Raw genomic sequence first — 22,254 nt, forward strand, 5'->3', positions numbered from 1 at the left:
TTCACATCCCTCTCTAATCAGGATCAGTGCAAGCTACAGTCTACCTGGGCTCCAGACAGAGTCATTTTACATTTTTTTCCCTAACTCAACTGTCACTGCAATTTAATTTGCTTGAATACAACACAGGTTTAATTGGAACTTAGCTGCAAATTACGAGCAAAGAATCCATACAATTGACTGCTCTTTATGTATAGTTTAGCTCAGCAAGTTAATAGCTCTTCTTTGGAGATGCCACACTGGGTAGACTTCGAATTGTGGTTCACATAGCAAAACAAATAGTGTGTGGGCCTCTCAGTATTTATTGTGATTATGCTATATGAGTAATAAGTAATATTTGAGGACATTAGTCATTATTGGCTTTGCATACTTCCTAAGCAGTCAATCCTAGAGCCAGGATAAACAAGCTCCAGGGTGCCCTCATTTTTTTGGCATGGGCTGGGAGAGAATTATCTCCTCTCTAGATGTTTGGTGGGAGCTAGGAGAAAATGACTCGTTTGACCAAGCATCAGACGTACCATTACGAGACAGTATGTCTTCTCCTGGCCAAAGAAATCAAGATCTGCATGGGATACAGTCACATAGCCCTTCTGATAGATACATGGGTTGAAAGAAGAGGACAAAGGGACTATTTCCCAGTTGCTTTGAAGCAAACTTTGTCCATGTTTTCCTTAGACATTTTTGTATAGGTGATGAGGACCTCAGGAAGGGTCTCTGGAAGAAGGAAGACTTGATCAGATTGGTTTTTCTGGAAAGTTAATGTTGGCAACACAATCTTCAACAGTAAAGATTGGGCTAAAATGAAGGAAAACTGGTGAAGAGAAGTAAGTTATGATTCTACTGAAATAATTCAGGTATAAAATGAAGACACTGTAATAAAAAAAGAACTGACAATGGGGGGAAAGCCAACTTCTAGACACAGACATAAGGTGGAAGTAATAGAGTTTATTGGTCCATGGCTGTATGGGATGAAGGGAAAAGAAGAGCTGAAATTAACCCCAGTGATCAGAGGAAGGAGTGAATGATGACTATTAATGGGGTTTAGGAACAGAAGAAGAGAAAAGGACTAGGGCACAGTGCATTCTGTTTGGGACCTGCTGCATTTGAGGTTTATCTGTGGCTCTGTAAATATAGCTTAGCTAAACAGGCTAATAGTCAGGTGAAGATATTTGGAAATATGAGTCTGCCCCTTAGACTGCATATCATGACTAGGATACAGATTTGGGAACCATTTCAGCACAATGTTGCAGTGTCCTCACTGGCTCCCAGTTTTCACATGAAGTTTCTAAACACCTACAAAAAATATAAAAAAAAAAAAAAAAATTTCACTTCCAAATATTAGGTACCTTAGATCCTGGAGAAAGTGACATCATTTTCTCCTTCATCGTCTCCATATTTCAAGAACTAACTAAAGGCCAGGAAAATTCATCTGCAGTAGACAGAATAATGGCCTCCCAAAGACATGCATATTCTAATCCTTGGCACCTGTAAATATGTTACCTTATGTGGAAAAGGTGCAGGTGTGATTGAATTAAGGACCTTGAGATGGGGAGAATATACTGCATTATCCTGGCAGACATAATCTAATCACATGGGTTCTTAAAAGCAGAGAACCTTTCCCAGCTGTGGTCAGGGAGAGCTATGACTATGGAAGAACAGTCAGGAAGATGTAACATTGCTGGCTTTGAAGATGGAGGAAGGGGATCATGAGCCAAGGAATGGGTGTGGCTTCAGAAGCTGCAAAATGCAAGGAAACAGGTTCTCCACCAGATCCTCCAGAAAGAAATGCCCACACCTTGATTTTAGCCAGTGAGACCCACATGGGCTTCTAATCTAAGAACTGTGAGATAATGTGCAGTCTTAAGCCACTAAGCTTTTACTAAATCATTATAGCAGCAATAGCAGATGAATACGTCTCGTCAGCTGAAAAGCTTTAGCCTTTGCTGCTGAGAAGAAATAGTTTTTCCTTTATCATCATCAATATTTATTAAGATTAAGATGGTTTATGAAGATTTTACCATTGAATGATCTGTACCCTAGGTCAACTTGGTTTCCTCAAAGGTAAAGTGAGATGATGTTAATTCTGACTTTATGGAGATACTGTAAGAACTAAATGAGAAAACATATGTGAGAGCACTTCAGATACTGGAAGGTCTTGGTCAGACATTAACTGATAGCAGTGGGAGTCTGCTGACCTGGTCACTGGAGGGATAAAGCTTAAAATCCTTTATATCAAAGACTATTGGGAGGCTGAACTTCCACTGACAAAGTTCTGGGGAGAGAAATCACAGTAGTGGGTGACTTCAAGGAGGAGTTAATCCTTGAACAGGCTTTGAAGGAAGGCTGGAGCTTGATCAGAAGTGGGGAGGGAAAGTAAGCCTCCAGGAATCTGGCACCTTTGAAGAAGCCAGTATAAAGAAGAAATGGGGAATACTTTTGAGCAATGAAGTCGACATCAATCATAAATGACCCTGATTGATGTTCTAAGAACCTTGAAAGTGATAGGAGCAGAGGATATGAAAAATCTGCCTTCATTTCATGTGATTCATCAGTTTTATAACACTTGACTATCCAGCCATTATTAAAAACGCTCTCGTTCGCTTGCATGACAGAGTTCATTCTTAGTTTTCCCCCTTGTCTTTGCAGATTTCTCCTTCTCGTCTTAGCTCTTAGACCCTGACATTGCATAGGTTATCTTTGGCCTTTTTCCTTTGTTTGTACTCTCCACTGGGGGTCTCACCCACTCTCGGGGTTTAAACACAGCATTTTGAACATGACTCTCAACCTGTAGCTGAAAATCAGAGCTCATGAGAACACCTTGTCTGTATTGACAATTACCTGCTGGACGTGTCTGCCTCAGTGTTTCCTGGGCCCCTCAGATACAATCCATCCCTGATTCTACTTCCTGTGATCTGCTCCTCTGTTTCTCTTACCTCCTGTGGCTAAGTGGATATTGGTGTCACTCATTAACTTGGAGTTGACCTCAGTTCTTCTCTTTCCTTTATGCATCCATTCCAGTCACTGCCCATGTTCTGTTGATTCTGTTTTTCTTCACTTTTCTTACCCATCCCCTCTCTTCAAATTTACTGCCACTTTCTGGATTCAGGAGTTGATCATCTCTCCCATGGACCATTGGGCTCCATATCTAATAGTCTTCACTCTGCTGTCAGTCTTGCTTCTTTCAGTTACCCTGCACTGAACAACCATAGTGACCTTTCAAAATGAAAATCCAAATATATTGATCCCCTCTTCAAATCCTCCCCTGGCACCTAACTATATAGGCCTTAGTGTTGCATATACAACCCAACATAGTCTAGCCTGTCCTAACTCTCTAGTCCTATTTTTCACCACCTTATCTTCAAATCCTGTTAAAGGACAGGTTGCTTCAAGTCTCAGGCCCTCACCTGCATGGAATGTTCTCTTCTGTCTTCTCTCTCTTGAGAACACCTACTTATCTTTTTAAGACCCAACTCAAATACCTTCTCCCCTATAAAGCCTTCCATGATCACTCTCTGCTTTGGATTTTCCACCTGAGCCTCATGTACATTTCTATAGTAGAATTTACAACATTTGTATTACACTTAATGGTTTATCTGTTGGCTTAGTCCATTTGGGCTGCTGTAAGAAAAATGCCATAGATTAGGTGGCTTATCACGAACAAACATTTATTTCTCATAACTCTGAAGGCTGGGAAGTCCAAGATCAGGTCACCAACAGATTTGTTCCTAGCGAGGGCCCATCTTCTGATTCATGGATAACTGATTTTCACTATAGCCTCATGCAGTGGAAGGAACGAGGGATCTCTCTGGGTCTCTTTTATAAGAGGCACCAATCCCCTTCATTAGGGCTCTGACTTCATTTCTCAACCACCTCCCAAAGGCCCCACCTCCAAATACCATCACTCTAGGGTTAGGTTCCAACACACAAGTTTGTGGAAGACACAAGCATTCAGTTTATTACGCCCACCCTTCTTCCCCCTCCTCCTCTGTAAGCCTTGTACAGAGGCTATCTTCCTCGTTTTTCAAAATTCCAGTGGATTATCTGACATGGCACAAGATTTAGACATTCACCAGTAAGAAAGCGGGAAAGAAGGAAGACAGAATGAAAGAACGTACGCAGAGTAGGAAGGCAGGCAGGAAGGAGATGTGTGGCAGCATTATGTGAAGTGGCAGGAGGATGGAAAGCAGGGGGACTTGTTAGAAGGTTAACCTGGAAGTGGGGTCATGGGGGTGAGGCCTGGACCAGTTTCCTAGCAGAGGAAGTGGACAAAAGCATAATAAGATGTACAGGAGACTAAAATAAAATAAAAAAGACCAGAACTTGGGACACAGAGTCAAACTTGGCTCTCAGTCCTTAAGCCCCTGAGTGGTGCTCTTTAGGCACAGAAGTGCTCTGTCTAAAACTCATACCCTGAACTCAGATTGCAACATTCCAATGCGGTCTTCCCACTAGAACAACACATGGATGTTTTAAACCATCAAAAGGTAATTTAAAACAGCAGGACCCAGGCATTATTGCTCAGTGAGTCACAGTACCGTTCCTTAAAATAAGTTTTTCACACATCTGGTCAACGTTTAGACACAATGCCTTTTGCGTTTAGTTTTCTTTAAGATTGAGGTAACACTCATGTGGCTTTTGGTAGCCCTGTAGATTTGTTTATTCCTGGAGAATCAACCAAATCGCATCGTCAAAGGAACACAGAGAGCAATGCTTTCTGCTTCATTTACTGACTGAGGGCACCCCCATCCTAGGCCACAGCTGTAGGGCGCAATTAAGAGCTTAATCCTGAGAGACAGCCCTGCCACTGCAGCTTACTGTCCACCGAGAAGACCACACAACCCGGGCTCTGCTCCAAGGCCATGCGTTCACCTGCCAAACAACGGCAAACGGATTTCCTCACTGCTCTGCAGCACCTCAAGACCAGAGTCTTGAGGCACCTTTCTCTCTGCCTGCCTGCCCTGAGTGCCTCCCTTCTCTGTGAAAAAGGAGGCCTTCAGATCCCTGGAAATGTGCCCTCAGAGAAAATTCACTTCTGTGTTAGAAATTAAAGCACCTCTGCTTTATAACTGAAATACCAGGTAATTCTAGAATGAACCTTGGATGAAGGATCTTGAATCTAACCCAGGTCATCTGCTAGAAGCACAAGCAAAGGGCTTGAGATTCCAAAATTGGCCACTGCTGTCCGCTAGATAACCAAGGGAAGGTTGAGTCCTCAGCAACGACTCCACCCATGAGCCAAGACAACAGGGAGCCAAAGGGGATGATGATGGGGGCAGAGAATGGGCTGTGAACTCCCTCATCTGGAAGCAACATCTGCCTCCCATGGACCCCCATGGCACTCCTATTGCCCACCTCCCGCAGCCCTTGGCATTTCCAACTCCTGTTACAGTTTGCTGGCTGGGTGGTGTTGAGAAAGTCACTAATGTTCTTTAATAACAAGATGGTGATAAAGTATCAACCTACTGGATTATTGTAAGGAGGAAACAGTTAATGTTTTGCAGAAGGGTCTAGTTGGGTCAGTACCTGGCAAGGAGTCGGATTTTTTTTAATGCTATTTTTCTTCCTGTTTTGACAAGTGTGTAGCACTGGGGGTTAAGTTCATGGACCCCGGGGCCAGAGAGCCCAGGTTAAAATCTGGCTCTGCCAAACGTGCTGTGTGGCCTTAGGCATATTTCTTAACTTCTCTTCACCTCGGCTTTTTCATCTGTAAAGTAGGAATAAGAATCATATGCTCATTCCTAAAAGATGTTGTAAAGATTAAATAAATTACAATATGCAAGATGCTCAGGATGATACTGCACAAAGGCATAATAAGCATTGCAAAGCTCAGCTCTTATCATTACTATCCTCCTTATGTAGGAATGGCTCATTCCTGTAGTTTCATGGCGCCAGTAGAACACTACTATGTCCATGCTAGGTGCTCACCGCCTCTCTGTGAATGAATGAATAAATGAATGAATGAATGAATGAATGAAGCTTTCTTTTAGACATTGGAGACTTCATAATGCATTTTTTAAGATTTTTATTCAGACAAGAAGTGTTTATTGAAGGTCTTCTATATGCCATGGGACACCTCACCTCACAAAGCAAACAAACATTCTGCTCATGACTTGTGGCCTAGATCCAGAAGTTTTAGCTGCCCTCTAGTCCCCATGCCTCACTTAGCGTGAACTGGGGGCCAGAAATCTGGGGTCCTTGTCCTGGCTCTTGATCTGTCACTGATTGGTTGCATCTCCTTTGTAAGTCTTGTAGCTGAGTTAGGATGTTTTCATCAAATCTTAGAAAGGGCTGTTCTGAGTATCCAGTGAGATGATGATGTAAAGGTCTAGATCTACAGAGGTAGATGCAGATAGAGATACAGAGACATGACCTAGATAGTACGGAAGAGAACTCAGATGTTCAGTCTTCTTAGACATTTAATCCGTAAGAATGGGTCCAGGGCCTTAAGGTGAGGGGGAATGCATCGGGATTCATCAATGCAGCATCTATGGGAAAGCCAGGTGTGTGTGTTGGTGGATAATGGGGCAGAGTCTTATTACTTAGTATTTCCAGGTAGCACAGTGGGGCCCGGGGGCTAGTAAATGGTCAGTGAAGAATTAGAGGTTGACTTTGCAATGCAAAAACTACCCTACCCCACTGGACATGCCTTGGAGGAATCCTGGCCCACTGAAAGAGCCCATCAGGACGATGCCCACCAAATGCGGGAAAGGGCAGTGGTTGTGGAATCTGACCAGATAAACAGTGAGATGTTGGTAGCCAAGAAAGAATTGAAAATAAATTCACTAGTTGAGTCCCTATAAGATATTTGGAGCATGAAATGACTTGAAACCATTCATATAAGGAACATATAAGTAACGATACATAGCCTGAAAAAGACAAAGACAGAGGAAGATGAAAAGGCAAAGACAATTCAAAGCGGTCTTCAGACGTGACTCATGTCATATGGAAGAGGGATTCGACCAGCCACAAACGGAGATTTAAGATCAATGGCAGGAGATACAGGTCACCTGCTTTTTTCTCATTTATTTATTATTTCATTGACCCCAAATAGCAATTAAGTGCTCAAGTTCAGAGCTGCACACTTGTATTAAATCCTCACTCTGTCAGTAACTAGCTATGTGACCTGAGGCAATTTACTTAGGCTCTCTGAATCTCATTTTTTTTATTCTGCAAAGATAGAAATAGAGATTATCATACTAAGTGAAGTAAGTCAGATGGAGAAAAGCAAACATCATATAATATCACTTATATGTGGAATCTGAAAAAATGATACAAATGAAATTTTTTACAAATCAGAAATAGACTCACAGACACAAAAACAAACTTATGATTACCAAAGGGGAAAGGATGGGGAGGGATAAATTAGGAGCTTGGAATTAACAGATACATACTACTATACATAAAGTAGATAAACAACAAGGACCTACAGTATAGCACAGGGAACTATATTCATAATAACCTATAATGGAAAAGAATATGAAAAAGAATACATAAATGTATATGTATAATTGAATCACTTTGCTATACACCTGAAACTAACACTACGTTGTAAATCAACTGTACTTCAATTAAAAAAAATAGAAAACTTATCACAAAGGGCTGTTTTGAGGACTAAGTGAGACTAAGGTGGGGGAAATAATGAATATCAGATCTGGCATATACTAAGCACTTGGTAATTGTTAGTTATTATTATTTTCAACAAGCACTTGCTATGCACTGGATTCTGTACTAGGCATTGTGGTCACAAAGGTAAGTGGGGCAGTCACTCACCAAGAGCTTCTCCATCTAGGAGCTAATCGATAACGTGCAAGAATAGCCCTGAGAGAGAAGTCTGCATCTATAAAGGGACCAATTCCCCACCAGCAGCTGCTCTTACACAGCAGCTGATCAACTGCTTTGGAAGATGGAACAGAAGGAATTCACGCTTCAGAACGGTCCTTGAATGGGATCATCTTTAAGGTCGCCTGGAACCCCAAGAGTCTCAGGTTCTAAATTTCTTCCTGGAGACTATGTTGAATATCTAGGCTCTAATCCAGAGCCAGATAAATAGGGTAGAGGGATGGAGGGCAGCTTCAGCCCTTGAGGAAAAGTCCAATGTCAAAGCCTGGTAAGGGGAAGGGCGCAGATCCCTGACCACGCAGCAGTCACTACATCTCGTCCTGTGCTTTGGTCCTGTGCCTCAGGGCAGTGACCTCCCTGTCAAGTAGGGCCCTGCTATGACTCCTCTTTCCCTGGTGCATATATGAGGGTCATGCAAGAGACTCTTAGTGGTCTTGACCCTGTCTACCGTATTTTATGCCTGCCATTCGTTGAGGTTTGTTTACTCTGAAATTATGGGGAGGGTGACATTGTGCCTGGAACAACATTTGATGGATGTGTTCCCTGAACCCTCACCCAACAAAAACTCACTTAGGAAAGAAAGTCTAAATTTAGGCATGTGTGCTCAATTATGGGTTGTGGCCTGGCTTGCAGTTTTGCCTCTTATCTGTGACCCATTCTTGGGAGCTGTGACCAACAGCATAACAATAACTTCAGGCCCACAAGAAAACTGTGCAGAGAGGATAATTGTTAGTTCATCAGCTTGGAAATGCCCTCAACATGAAACCAACATGTATCCTTAAATTATGCAAGAAAGAATAGCCCTCTTTCCTTCTGTTCGATGTCCAAATATTTGGAAATACTTGAAATGAAAAAATACATGAAGTATTTCTGTATTCAATTTGCAATCAGTGTAATCAACACATTTAGTTTAATTTGCCAAAATGTAATTAATTTAATTTTGTGCTTAATATCCACAGAAGATACCCTATTGTAACTCAGCATTGGTGTGCATAAATACACAAAGACCTTTGGCAAGTCCCAAAACCATGACAGACTGAATCAACAATTTAGCATTTGTTTCAATACCACTTGTCAATGTTCATCATGTTTTATGAATGTTGATTTTGACTCCTGAACATATGAGAGGTGTCTTAAATTTAGGAACTGTATTTTCGCATCTCTTGAACCTCATTCCATCCTTATCATAGTAAGAGCTGACAATTATTGGCCACTTTTTATGTGCCAGGCATTGAGCTAAGAACTTTACATATATTCACTTATTTAATTGAATCCTTACCACGAGTGATGAAATCATAATTAATATATCCATTTTACTAAGGAAAAAACTCAGACGCTTAGTACCTTGTCCAATGTAAGACTAGCTAGTGTACTGCACAGCTGGGACCCAGATATGTGGGGTTCAAAGCTTATCCACCTACTCTGTTATGTTGTCTCCAGCTCACGCTGGATGTAAAATAAATTTTCTATAAGTAATTGAATGATGATTATCTAGGCAGTTTTATTGCAAGAAAGCCTACTGTGGCTGGCTCCACTGAATACTGATTATTTGACCAGGTTACAATGAGCAAGAGGAACTTTTATAGTTTTATTTCTTGGAAGTCCAGAATTTAGATAGGACGAAATTTTTTTTTGTTATCAACTGTGTATAAAGAATCCTCTTTTAGGAATGGTTGTAAGTTGACTAAAGTAAAAAATATGTTTGTGCAAATAAAAATGTTCCAAGCAGTGTTGATTTAGAAAGGTGGAGATTCAAATGCAATGTGCTGGAATATGTCTTGGGTGGGGTAAGTTGTAATAGTAGGGGATGTATTTGCAGAATATCCTCCTTAAGTTAATATGGATTTTATTATCTGTTCTCCGTCTTTTTTTTTTTTTTCCCCAGAAAAACAAACCAAAATAAGATTGCCACAGATTGTTCTATTCTTCTTCAAACTTTAGGGGCAAATTGCAGGCATATTTTGAATACATTTAATTGGGACCTATGAAATAAGGCCAAGATCCTGACACTCTGATTCTCTAAGTGCATTGCCTTATCTCCCCCTCACACGGGCTGAACAGAAAACAGCCTCTGTAGCATTCCGAACCTTGGAAATGATCGCTGTCCCTCTTTTCCCTGGGCAAGAGGAGCCTTTGTAATTTTATTTCTTGGAAGTCCAGAATTTAGATAGAAAGCTGCTAGCAGTTTTTTGTCAGCCACAAGAGCTGTGCTGAGGGGGGGGAGGCAATGTGGGAAAAGGAGCAGATTATTCCCAGAGATCTGCACCCAGAGATTCCCAGACAACGCTTCTCCAGGAACTTTCTTCTCTAGGAACTCACTTATGTCAGTTTCAGTTGCCTGTCCACTGGCTCATAAGCCTTCCATCTGCTAGTTCAATTGTTCAGTCTGCAAGCCCCCCAGACAGACCTCCAGTCCCCTCAAGGGCGCTGTCAGGGTCTGTGTGTATGTTGTTAGTAACCTTGCTCACTGCACGGACCTGGCCCGGGCAGAAGCCAGCTCCGTTCCAGGACCACGTGACACTGGCAGGGTTACTCACTTGGTTGCCCTCCAGCCAGGGCAGCTGGGGACACCTCCCTCGAGTGACTACAGCGTTTATCACTGGGATGACTCAGCCTGAGCCTCTCTCTCCCTGAAAAGGGAATCTGAGGCCAGGCCTGGGGGTGGGAGTGTCGATTAGACCCATCTACGGCTGCAAGAGCACGGAAACTGCCCCTCACCTGGGAAGCATGGAGGACAGGGTGAGTAAAGCTCAGGTCAGTGGCTCAGCAACTCAGAGTGAAACATGACTTTATTCCAGAAGCTTGGGTGACCAGTGGGACTTGGTGTCCAGACACTTAAGGAAGGTCCTACTCAGCCACCTAATGATAATATTTTCATTTCAGATTTCCATGCATTCCATCTGACTGATTTCACTCCCATTTTAATTTTGTTTTTGTCATTTCTAAGATCTGTCAATTGCTTATATTTGACTAGGGGAGTGACAGCACCATCTTTGGGTGGAGTCCACATGGTTTCCTGGTCAAGGGCAAGGCTCTATTTCCTTTGTCAGAGCAGGTGATGTTTTGTCTCTCCACATTATAGGGTTGTACCTACTTAGTCCTGTTCATTGAGCTTCCTGTCACTTATGATCATGGTCTCACCTCCCCCATGTGCTCCTCCACAGCTCTGGCTTCCTCCAATGGTCCTAATTCCCCACGGCATCCAGCACACGGGTAAGCACATGGCGGATACTTCCTCAATTCTTGTTGCTTGCTTGTTTACAATTTTAAAGACCCAAGGGGAAAGGAGTTTCACAGCCCCGCCAGTTGCCAAATCCAAGACAGAAATCTATTTAGAAAGAACTTTTGATAGCAAAACAAAAGCCTGCATTTTTCATGCCATCTCTTATTCGATTTCAAAAACAACATCTGTAGTTTAATTGGTTAATTTCCATCTGCTGGCTTCCTTGTTAGCTCTGAGATGTTCTCCTGATGTTACCATAATACTCATTCCTGGAGGTTTACAGTGAAGACAACTGTTATTTGTACAGTGCTCAATCACTTGTAAACTGACTTCACAGGTACTTTTACTTAGTGCATCACACTCTGTGGTTGGGATAAATGCACCTCTCAGCCTTTGATTATGGGAGCATACTGGGCTCAGGGCCAGATGCTGCTCTGAAGTCCAGGGCATGTCTTTAGTGTGGTCTGATGGTCCTTTCAGCCTCTTCTCGCTCCTGTCCTATTTTCTCTCCCAGGCATTGCCCCTAATAAGTGTTCTTGCTCACTTACCCTGTCTTCTCATCTGCTTCTCAGAGGACCCACTCTCTCCAGCTTGACTACAGTGGTCCCTTCTCTGGGTGCCGACAACACCCTGGATCTCTCTCCACCAGAAGACTGACCAAACTGCACTGAGCTGCCTGTCACTGTCTCCCTATCAGACCTGAATCACTAACCATAATGTAATAAGATGGATGCTGGAAGTGCTGGAGAGAGTGATTCATTTCACTGGGGAGCTGAGGAGGGAGGAGTGGAAGAGTCAAAGGTCATCACAGATGAGGTACATTCAGCTGTGTCTTGAAGGGTGGGTGGAACTCAGGAGAATGGTGGCCAGGCATTTGATGTGAGAATGAGAAAAGTGATAGTCTTTTAGAGCCTGATGATTGTGCTGGTACCACTGGAATGTAACTGCAGAGATAGATAGAACAGCTCGACTGGAAATGCCACGCTGAATGGTTTTTACTTTGTGCTGTATGTAATGTTTCTCAAGCATTTTTAAAAACTGAAGTATAGTTGGTTTACAATGTATTAATTTCAGGTGTACAGCAAAGTGATTTGGTTATACATGTATATATTTATATATATATATTCTTTTTCAGTGTTTTTCATTATAGGTTATTGTAAGATATTGAATACAGTTACCTGTGCTATACAGTAGGTCTTTGTTATTTCTCTCTTTTATATATAGTAGTGTGTACCTGTTAATCCAAAACTTCTGATTTATCCCCTCACCTGCCTTTCCCCTTTGGTAACCCTAAGTTTGTTTTCTATGTCTGTGAGTCTATTTCTGTTTTGTAAATAAGTTCATTTGTATCATTCTTTTACATTCCACATATAAGTGATATCATATGATATTTGTCTTTCTCTGTCTGGCTTACTTTTTACACTATTTATAAGCAGAGTGTCAACATCTTTCCTGTGATATAACAATTCTCTGGGTGGGTGGGCTGTCCTCTAAAAATCACCCTGCATTGCCAAGATAGGTCCACTAGTTATATGTGGCTATATAAATTTTAATCTAAAGTAATTTAAATTTAAATCAAACTAAAAATTCAATTCTTCAGTCATGCCAGACACATGTGGTTAGTGGTTGCCCCATATAGAGCAGCACAGAGGGGAGTTCAAGCAGATATAAATGGAGAAGGTGATAAAAACTGGAGACCAGGGAGGTAAGGAGATTGTTGCATGGCTGATAGTGGAAGAGTAAGACTTAAAGCCCAAATTCTGTCATTCTTAACCAGTAACTATTTCCACTGGGTTTTCCATTTTTCCCAATTTCTTGCCGCTGGTTAGCAAGAAATCTCATTTATGGTCAGATCTTAGCCCTATGGTGCTGGCAGTGAAATAAAGTCCAAAGATTCCGGGACCTTAGGTGAGATGACATGGGTTTGACTCTAGCATTGCCATTTAGGAGCTATAGAACTTGAACTACAGAACCATAGAAATCAACTACCCTTTCTGTGCCTCAGGTTCCTCGTTGATAAATGGAGATAGTGCATAATTGTCATCTATTTCACAGTGTTGAAAAAAATCTAAACTTCTCAAAATCAGTAACAATATGGTTATGTTTTACATAGAAAACATTTTTCTTTATTCTTTTCCTGAATTTATAAAATAATACATGATTACTGTACATAATTTGGAAAAAAATTACCGAAAAGAAGATTTAGAGACAAAAAGCATGCAAAAAAATAAAAGTCATTTACTTGCAAAAAAGTTTCACAAGTGAGCCTAAATTTTAGAACAGTGGCCCTCTGCTTTGGTTGTATATTAGAATTTCTTGGGAAATTTTTAAAACTCTTGTTGCCCTGCCTACCCACACCAATAAAGCCAAGATTTCAGAGAGAGGGTTAGAACCCACAAATGAATAGTTTTAAAAACTCCTCACATGATTCCAATGTGCAAGCATGATTGAGAACTAGAGTTTTGGAAGGATAGCTCATCAAATTAAAAAAAAAAACATATACCACAGCTATGTAAAGAAAAGACACATGACAGGCTATTTATTCATGCTGGGAGCTGGGAAAAGAGCAGTTTTGACAAATGACTAGCACAAATGCAAAGTTACACAAAGATATCAGCCACTGTAAAAGTCCGAATAAAAATGTTTTGCAAGGAATTAGCAACTTACAGCAACTGGCTTAAGATCTCATTTCCCTGGGGACAAGATGGGGACAGGTGACTCTGACAGTGCTCGTTGTTATTTGCCTTCCCCCTGCCTGTCTTGCTTCTAAAGCAGGGCAAGAGGTCAGTTTTGCTTTTTCATAAAGAAATATGTGAAATACATATTTAATATCCTTCTCAATCTCAAACGCACTCCCAAGAGCTGCCCCTGATATTGTAGATGCAATGTCTATTCTTATACAGACTACACACACATGCACACACAACACACACACATAAACACACAACATGCACATCTCCATTTCACAGCATCCTGAATGAATGGTAAAAATGAAAAGTCTTGTAGGAAAGGAAGCAGCATGCACACACACACTTGGGATTTTCACTAAGCACTTTATTGTGACCATCTTCCCATATCAAGACATCAGATTCATCTCATTTTTAACAGACGCATAGCTTCATAATTCCTGTATATAATGGATTATTTGGATATTCCCAATTGATAGTAAGATTTTCCCTCATTTTTTTTAATATTTCAAATAATACTGCAACAAGCTCACTGATGTGTTTATCTTTATCTTTTAAACAAACATAAAGGATAAATTCCAGGAAGTATGCTTGCTAGGCTACAGAGCAGACACTGTCAAATTGCCTTCCAAAAAGGCTGCAGCAATTTACGTTTTCTCCTAGTGATACAAAGAAGTGCCCATTTCCCACACTTTCCTCGATACCGTTTTTTTTTAAAACTGGTTCACTTAATGGATATGTAAAAGTGCTTTGCAAATAATTAAATGCTCTACAAATGCAAGGTATTCTGATCAGTAACTTTTATGAAAGTACCCACATCAAGACAAACTACTATATATAAAAGAGATAAACAACAAGGCCCTACTGTACAGCACAGGGAACTACATTCAATATCTTTTAATAACCTAAAATGAATAAGAAAATATATGTATATATAACTGAATCACTATGCTGTACACCAGAAGCTAACACAATATTGTATTTCAATAAAGAAAAAAAGTAGCTCCCCAAGCCTCTGAAGAGATAGTTCCATCCAGAGGGTTCTGCTATATGTCCAGTTGTTTTATGGAAATAATGCTTTCGGGCTTGGGTCCTAATTTCTTAGGCCACAGTGCCAGTCTTTCAGGGTGACAGGGTTGTAAACAATGAGTGAGAGGGGCGGACTCTCTGGCAAGAGCAGCTATATTCTCTCAAAGCTTTACTGACAAAATAATTGAATACCAGATCAGACAGGCCCACTGGTGTCACCTGAAATGTCACTGAGTGAGCCTGGCAGGGAGTCATTTGTGGGGGCCTCTCCTCTGCTCTGTCTTCAAAGTCTTTACTCTATCTACTTCCTCTCCTAAAAGACTTCTCATTTTTACCGTTCATTCAGGATGCTGTGAAATGGAGGTCTCAGCATTCATTAACTCATTCCTTTAAGAAGCACAGGCCTAACCCAGTGGACTGAAAGCGTGTCCCCTGTTGACTTGGACTCAAAAAGAAGGGAAGTCTGACTCTAGGCTCCTTTTTCTCTACTTTGGGATTCACTCATCCCAACACCAACACCTGGTGAAGTCCTAATTCTTCTTTAAGAACTGCAGGACCATCTTCCATGTCTGTTCCTTCATAGATCCTTACCTACTATAGAGTTGATCTCTTCCTCCTCCATTCTCCAGGAAATTATATATATCCCAATAATTTACTCATTTTCATCTTTTCCCACTCCCATCTCCTAATTATGAATGCCTGAAGCTGGACCTGGGTTTTAGGTATCTTTGTATCTCTAGTTGGTAGCACCTGGCAATATCGTTGAACGGCTTTATCATCATTTGGAATCCCTGCCTGGGTTGGACACGGCAAAACAAATAACATTCATGGAGTATGTGACATGTGACAAGTGCTTCCCAAATATTCCATAAGCTCCTGAGTATCTCCCAGTCTTCCTTGAGCTTTTGATGAAGTTATATGGCTAATTCTGGCTCATGGGCATGCATGTGAGTGAAGTAATGCGTGGCATTTGCTGTCTGAGGCAGTAAAAGGGATGTAGGCGCCACGCATCCTCTCTCTCCTGCCACTATGGCTGGAAATAAAGAACACTGAGATAAAGTTGCCAAATGGAAGCAACTCAGATTCTCACCACTGTCGAAAGGTGGCCACCAAGGAAAGCAGGCTGACCTGTATCAGACTGTCCTGAAAGTGAGAAATAGGCCTTTGGGATTTGGAGGTTTCCTGCCACAGCAAAACTTAGCTTATCCTGACTAACAAGCAGCATGTGCGTTTCACCAGTTGAAAATGTAGGTAGGAGAAAAGCTCATGGAAGATGGTAGCATCACTTGCGAGTGAAACCTTTCTGTATCCTAGCACCGGTCAGGATTTGTGCCATGAGCTTGAGGGTTTTAAGTCAAAATTACTTTCTAAGAGGACACAACCATCTCCATTATACCAATGGAGAATCTAAGACATTGAGAAGTAGAGGGATTGGCTTCTAGAATTATGAGTGAGAATAGCATGAGGACACAGATGTAAATTTCATCTAGGCTATTTCTGATCGCCTTCTGGTTGGAGTTTCCCTCTCTGACATTTGTGTCCTTGGGGGTTAGTATTCTAGGAATAAGACTGACCTATTCACAAATGGGAGAGACTTTGCCTTTCTAAAGCTAACTTCATTAAGATCATCTGTTTTGAAGCAACACGGTGGTCAAAAGGTTAACACTGAATTTGAATGTTATTTCTAGGCAGACTTCCCGAGCCCTGGGGGAAAGATTACAGCTGCCCTGTGGCCCAGATAATGCAATATCAGGGTAAGCAAGGACATCTTAGAACATTCTGTTCTCCTCCCTCGAGACCAATTAAAATCTGTAGGCATCTTTCTTGTTGACCAGGCTGACTTACTAATTGAAACAGAATTGTGATATTTCCATCAGCTTTCTCTTAGCCCTCTTGGCCTTGCTGGCAGAGAAAGTTTGATGACCACAGGGCTTCAAGCATATGAGGTCCAGGGAACAGAACTACTCCCACCTTAAACCAGTAGACCAGCATTATACACTAAGCAAGACTCCAAAAAGTATGGTGTAAGGTTGGGAGTACATTGATAGCCCCAAATCTCAGTCTCAGTTCATCTAGATAAGGAGAAGCTAAGTACCAAGGCACCACCTTCAGGATGCCCGATGAACAATAAATCTGTCATTTAGCAGCTGTTGTTGCAATAAACCAGCTCCTGGTCTCTGCCTTCCCAATGAACCATCCTTATGTCTCATTGGAAATCTCCTAGTAACAAAGAACCAAATGCCTCTGCAGTCCAACTAGATCCCTTCCCTCCAGTTGTGCTGGAAGATATTTTATCTGTATGTGAGAATGGCCTAGTAGTTAACAACACCCTAAGCCTCTGGGAATGGGCTACATAAGTTAGATGATAAGACCTTTTTCTGCTTCAGTATGAAGATCTCAGTATTAACAACCACTGTGGGTTGACAAGATATCTGAACAAACAAACAAATAAAAAACACACAAATGAACAAACAAAAATCCCTCTGGGACCTGTTCCTGATCTTTCTAGATGGAAATCCAAGGCTGGGGCACAGTTAGGAAAAGCTATTTTAGCCTTGAAGCCACCTCTCACCACACTGGCAGGGAGAGGCATTGGTATCAAGATAAGGGCCTTGGGGAAGAACAGGGATGATGGAGGATAAGTGGACTGGAAGTTCTCCCAGGGAGCAGGGCTGGACCTACCTGGAGTGAAGTTTCTCCCACAAAGGCTCACAGGCTGTCATGATCACCCACCCCAGCCCCAAAGATTAAGAGCCTGAAATTCTAGGTCTGGAATCTCTTCTTCATTCCACCACTGTATTTCCTGTGACCTGAGGATGATTAACTAGCTTCTGGATAGGTCTCAGCTTAGGAAAGGAGGAAGGACAAGATTGTCATAAATCTGGTGGCCAGAGGGACATGAAAGAGTATCAGAGAATTTTTTTCTTATAAATTACAAATAGATTTTTGTCTTATGTCCTCTCTTGGTATAGGTTTGGACAGCCTCAGAAACATCTTGCCCTAAACATCCTTCAAGTTCTGTGGCAACAGACACCTCTTAGTGATGAAGAACTGAGTGTTTCCCCTTAAATTTGGGAACACGTGAAAAATGTCTACTCTCTCCACTTCTATTCAGCTTTGTACTGGAGGTCTCAGCCAGTTTAATAAGGGAAGTCAAATGAATAAGAGCATATCGTTGGAAATAAAGAAGAAAAAATGGGCTTGTATTGAAGACAACACAATCATCCATACAGATAATCAGAAAGAATCCAACATATATGATCTGCGGTTTTCAAAATGGTTGCAAATGGATCATTTTCATGATAAATGATGCTGGAACAATTGAATATCCACATGTCTTTTAAAAATGAAACTTGACCTTTACCTCAATAATATACAAAAATTAAATCAGAATGGATCACAAACTTAAAGTGGAAGCTATAAAACTTCTGGAAGAAAATATAGAAGACCTTGTGGACTTGGATTAGTCAAAAACTTATTAAATAGGCTATATAAAGCATACACTATAAATCATTGAACTTTATCAAGATCAGACACTTTTGCTTTTGAGAAACATTGTTAGCAAAATGAAAAGACAAGCCACAAACCGAGAAAAATATTTGCCAAATATGCATCTAATTAAAATCTGGTATTCAGAATATATAAAGAACTCTTATAATTCAATAATAAAATGACAAACAACCCAATTTAAAAACTGGCAAAATTTGAACAGATACGTCACCAAAGAAGATACACAAATGGCAAAACACATAAAAATATTCACATCATCATTATATACTAATGAAATGTAAATTAAATTCATAATGAGAAACCACTACATTCCCTTTAGAAAGCCTTAAATTAAGTCATGTAGAGGATGTAGAAGAACCAGAACTCCCTTTGCTGGCAGGAATGCAAAAATGGTATGTCCACTTTGGGAAATAATTCGTTTCTTATAAAGTTCAATATGCACATACCATATGACCCACAATTCTATTCCTAGGCATTTATCCAAGAGTAATGAAAACACATGTTCACAAAGAGATTCTTGTATGAATGTACATGGAAGCTTTATTTTAAATACCCAGAACTGTGAAGAATCCAAGTATTCATCAACCGGTGAATGTTTATACAGACTGGTGTATTCATACAATGGAACACTTTTTAGCATTAGAATGTAACAAACCACTGATGATACAACAACATGCTTTAAAGAATTATGCTAAGTGAAAGAAGGCAGCTGCAAAAGATTACGTTGTATATGATTCTGCTTCTATGAAATTCTAAGAAGAGCGAAACTGTAGTGATAAGAAGGAGGTATTTCCACAGTTGCCAGGAATACGGGGAATTGTACTGATTGTAAAGGGGCTCAACAGATCTCTTTAAGATGTTGGAAATGTTTTGAGGATGATGGAAATGGATTCTCATGGTGCTTACATAATTGCATACATTGTTAATGCTCATGGGATTGTGCACGGAAAATTGGTGAGTTGTATGTAGATGATGACTCAAAGCTGATTTTATATATTAAACATGTTTAATATGTATATGTGTATAATATATACACACATGTATAAAATAATAAATAATGTATATTATTTTAAATAACTAGATTCATGTGGAAAAGGTTATAGACCACACACAGCTTGGTCCTCTCCATCACTGACAGGACATAAAAACCTTTGGCAAGAGACTTTGGATTCCAGTTTCTCCTTGTGTTCCTATTGTTCTTCCTGCTGCCTCTCTGGGATGGTAAGAGGGTGAAAGATAAAGTGTAAGGAATGCCAGACTCTTCTAAAAATTGGTCCTGTATAAATACAAGCTGTCATTATTGTGCAGATCTGCAGATGGACATAAACCCTGTGCCCTTGGGCAAGAACTCTGGAAGCACTGGTGCCAACTCAAACAGTTTATCAAAATATTTTTCTGTTGAGAAATCAAGCAGCCAATCCTCAGGACACTTGGCTGGCAAGGGAATCGTTTTGGCTAACGCACCATAGTGCTTCTTCTGAAGCCAAAGTCCATGGGGCATGCTAACCAATATGGCGCAACGAGACTTGTATTGCAGGGTGGAAGGACAAGGGAAGGGGGCACTATCCTCTGGCATGTATTTGTTTAGTTTGCATTTGTTGAATCAAATAATTATTGAGAACATAGTATCTGCCCAACACTGTGAAAGTTACTGAGGAGGATACTAAGGAGAAGGGCAGGGGACACATGGTTACTGGGCTGTGTAATACGTTATGCTTTAAAGTATGTACCTTTTTACCCTTAAATTCTTATAAATCGATAACTTCAAATACATATATCAGAAAGCAAGAAAGAATTAAAATAAATGGGTTAAATATCCAACTCAAGAAGTTAGAAAAAGAACAAACAAAATACTTCTGAAGGGAAACAGAAGAAATGAATTAGTAAAGCTAAAAGTGGAAATTAATGAGTCCAGAAAAAAAAAAAAGAAACAGAAAAAAACAGTAGGACCAACAAATAGATCCAAAAGCTAGATCTTAGAAAAAATAAATAAACAAAAAGCAAGAACAAAAACTGAATAAATTACTAGATTGCCTAATCAAGAAAAAAAATAATTGGAGAGGTCGTAAGAAACTGAAACTAGTAAGAAGGAAATAATTGTAGGCTATAAGAAGAATCACAAACTAAAATAAAGAATCACAAGAGACTTTTTTAATTCAGTTCCATGTAAATACATTTAAAATAAATTTGAAACCTTCTAAATTCATTATAGGAATTGAACAGAACATTGATAACAAAAAACAACGGTACACAAGAATAACCATATACCAGTGATACTTATTAATTTAGATGCAAAATGCGAAGTGAAATATTAGAAACAACAAAAAAATTAGTGGCACATTAAAGGATCATACACCATAACCAAGTGGGATTTATTCCAGGAAGTTAAACTATTCCAAGATAGTTTAATATTAGGAAATATATTAAGAGAATTTATCATAATCATAGATTTAAAGAGAAAAGTCAGTTGGTCATCTCAGATGTTGAAAAGATATTTGACATAATTCAACTTACTAAATTGATAACAGGCACTCAAAACAGGAAGAGCAAAAGACAGATACTATATAAGATATATAAGCATATATCAGGAAAAAATTGCATATATATGGACTGAGATTTACATCGTGGTCTCGCCTGGTTCTCAAGCCATCAAATGTGGACTGTATTTCACCCGTGGCTTTCTTCAGTCCCTCACTTTCAGATGGCAGGCGTGAGATTTAACCTTCATAATTGCATAAGCCAATTCCTCATTATAAACTTTCAGAAACAGAACAATTCTATTGCTTCTATTTCTATGGAGAACCCTAATACAAATTTATGAAGTAAGCCCAGTAGCCAATACCAAACTTAATGAGAAAACACTGCAAGTGTTCCCTTTAATGCCAGGAAGAAAAGGGACCCCATTTTATCACTATTGTTTGACATTGTAATAAATTACTAGCTAACAGAACTGACAAAAGAAGTGTGAAAAATGGAAAGAAAAGATAGAATTATCAGTATTTGTAGCTATGCTTGTATATCTAAAAAATCCAAGAGAATCAACTGAAAAAAACATTATATACATGAGAGAATTCAGTGAGATTATGGAGGACAAAATTAGTATGTGGGAATCAATGACTTTCATACATGCAAACACCAACAAATTAAAGAATTACCATTTATACTATGAAAAATGTGATAAAATTTCTAGAAATAAGTATCATTAAGAAATGTGCAAGGGCTATATATAAAGTACTTTAAAAATGTTCTCTAATGACAGAAATAAAGACTAAAAGAAGTGATTATCCAAACCATGTTTTTAAGAAAACTCATCAACAAAAATATACCAATTTCCCTAAGTCAATTAAAATTTTAACATAATTTTCCCAGTGTTGGTAAAGTTATAGGGACACAGCCACTCTTATACTTCCATACACTGCTGGCAAGAATTTAAATTAGCATAACTTTATAGAAAGCAATTTAGGTAATAGTATCTATCCAAATCGAGAGTAAATATACTCTTTGAATAATGACACCTATTGAGTTCATCTTACAGATATACTCATGCAAAATTACATCTGTGCAAAGTCATTCATCCCATCACTGTAATAGCAAAAGATTGGAAATGGCTGACCTGTCCATCAGGAGGGTGTGTTCATGCAACAGAATACGATGCAGTTATAAAATTCAATATAAAGAAAAGAAAAAATTTGAGAATATTCTACATACAGGAATACGGAAATAACTTCAAGATTAGTATTAAGAAAGAAAAGAAAGAACAACATACAGAATAAGCTACTGTTCATGTAAAAAACAGTTTGTGGATCAGAGGAATAAAAATTCATACTGCCCTGTATATGCAAGGAAAATCCTTGAGCATAAACACAGAAAGAAATTAGTGACAGCTACTGCTGCTTCGGGGACAGGAGTTGACTCTGAGAATGACAGGCAACAGGAGTGAAAGGGAACATGTTAAGAATATACATTTTG

At 39.8% G+C, this 22,254-nt stretch overlaps 2 long non-coding RNA genes across 4 annotated transcripts; one reads left to right on the forward strand and one right to left on the reverse strand.

Annotated features, from left to right (window-relative positions):
* Positions 1-850: 850 nt before the first annotated feature.
* Positions 851-11,715, reverse strand: LOC141574754 (uncharacterized). The gene is made up of 3 exons (XR_012501808.1): positions 11,608-11,715; positions 2,931-3,192; positions 851-1,290 (listed from the first exon to the last, which is right to left on the reverse strand). It is a non-coding gene; the product is annotated as an uncharacterized LOC141574754 (long non-coding RNA).
* Positions 10,396-22,117, forward strand: LOC105083960 (uncharacterized). 3 transcript variants are annotated; one of them, XR_006721449.2, is made up of 5 exons: positions 10,396-10,575; positions 10,919-11,049; positions 11,632-11,875; positions 16,464-16,529; positions 17,748-22,117. It is a non-coding gene; the product is annotated as an uncharacterized LOC105083960 (long non-coding RNA). The 3 variants fall into 3 exon arrangements; XR_006721448.2 differs by lacking the exon at positions 16,464-16,529 and having other exon boundaries at positions 10,407-10,575; positions 17,748-22,115; XR_836656.3 differs by lacking the exon at positions 16,464-16,529 and having other exon boundaries at positions 10,408-10,575; positions 11,001-11,049; positions 17,748-22,115.
* Positions 22,118-22,254: the final 137 nt, after the last annotated feature.

Source organism: Camelus bactrianus, chromosome 23, assembly GCF_048773025.1.
Source record: "Camelus bactrianus isolate YW-2024 breed Bactrian camel chromosome 23, ASM4877302v1, whole genome shotgun sequence".
Classification (NCBI taxonomy): Eukaryota; Metazoa; Chordata; class Mammalia; order Artiodactyla; family Camelidae; genus Camelus; species Camelus bactrianus.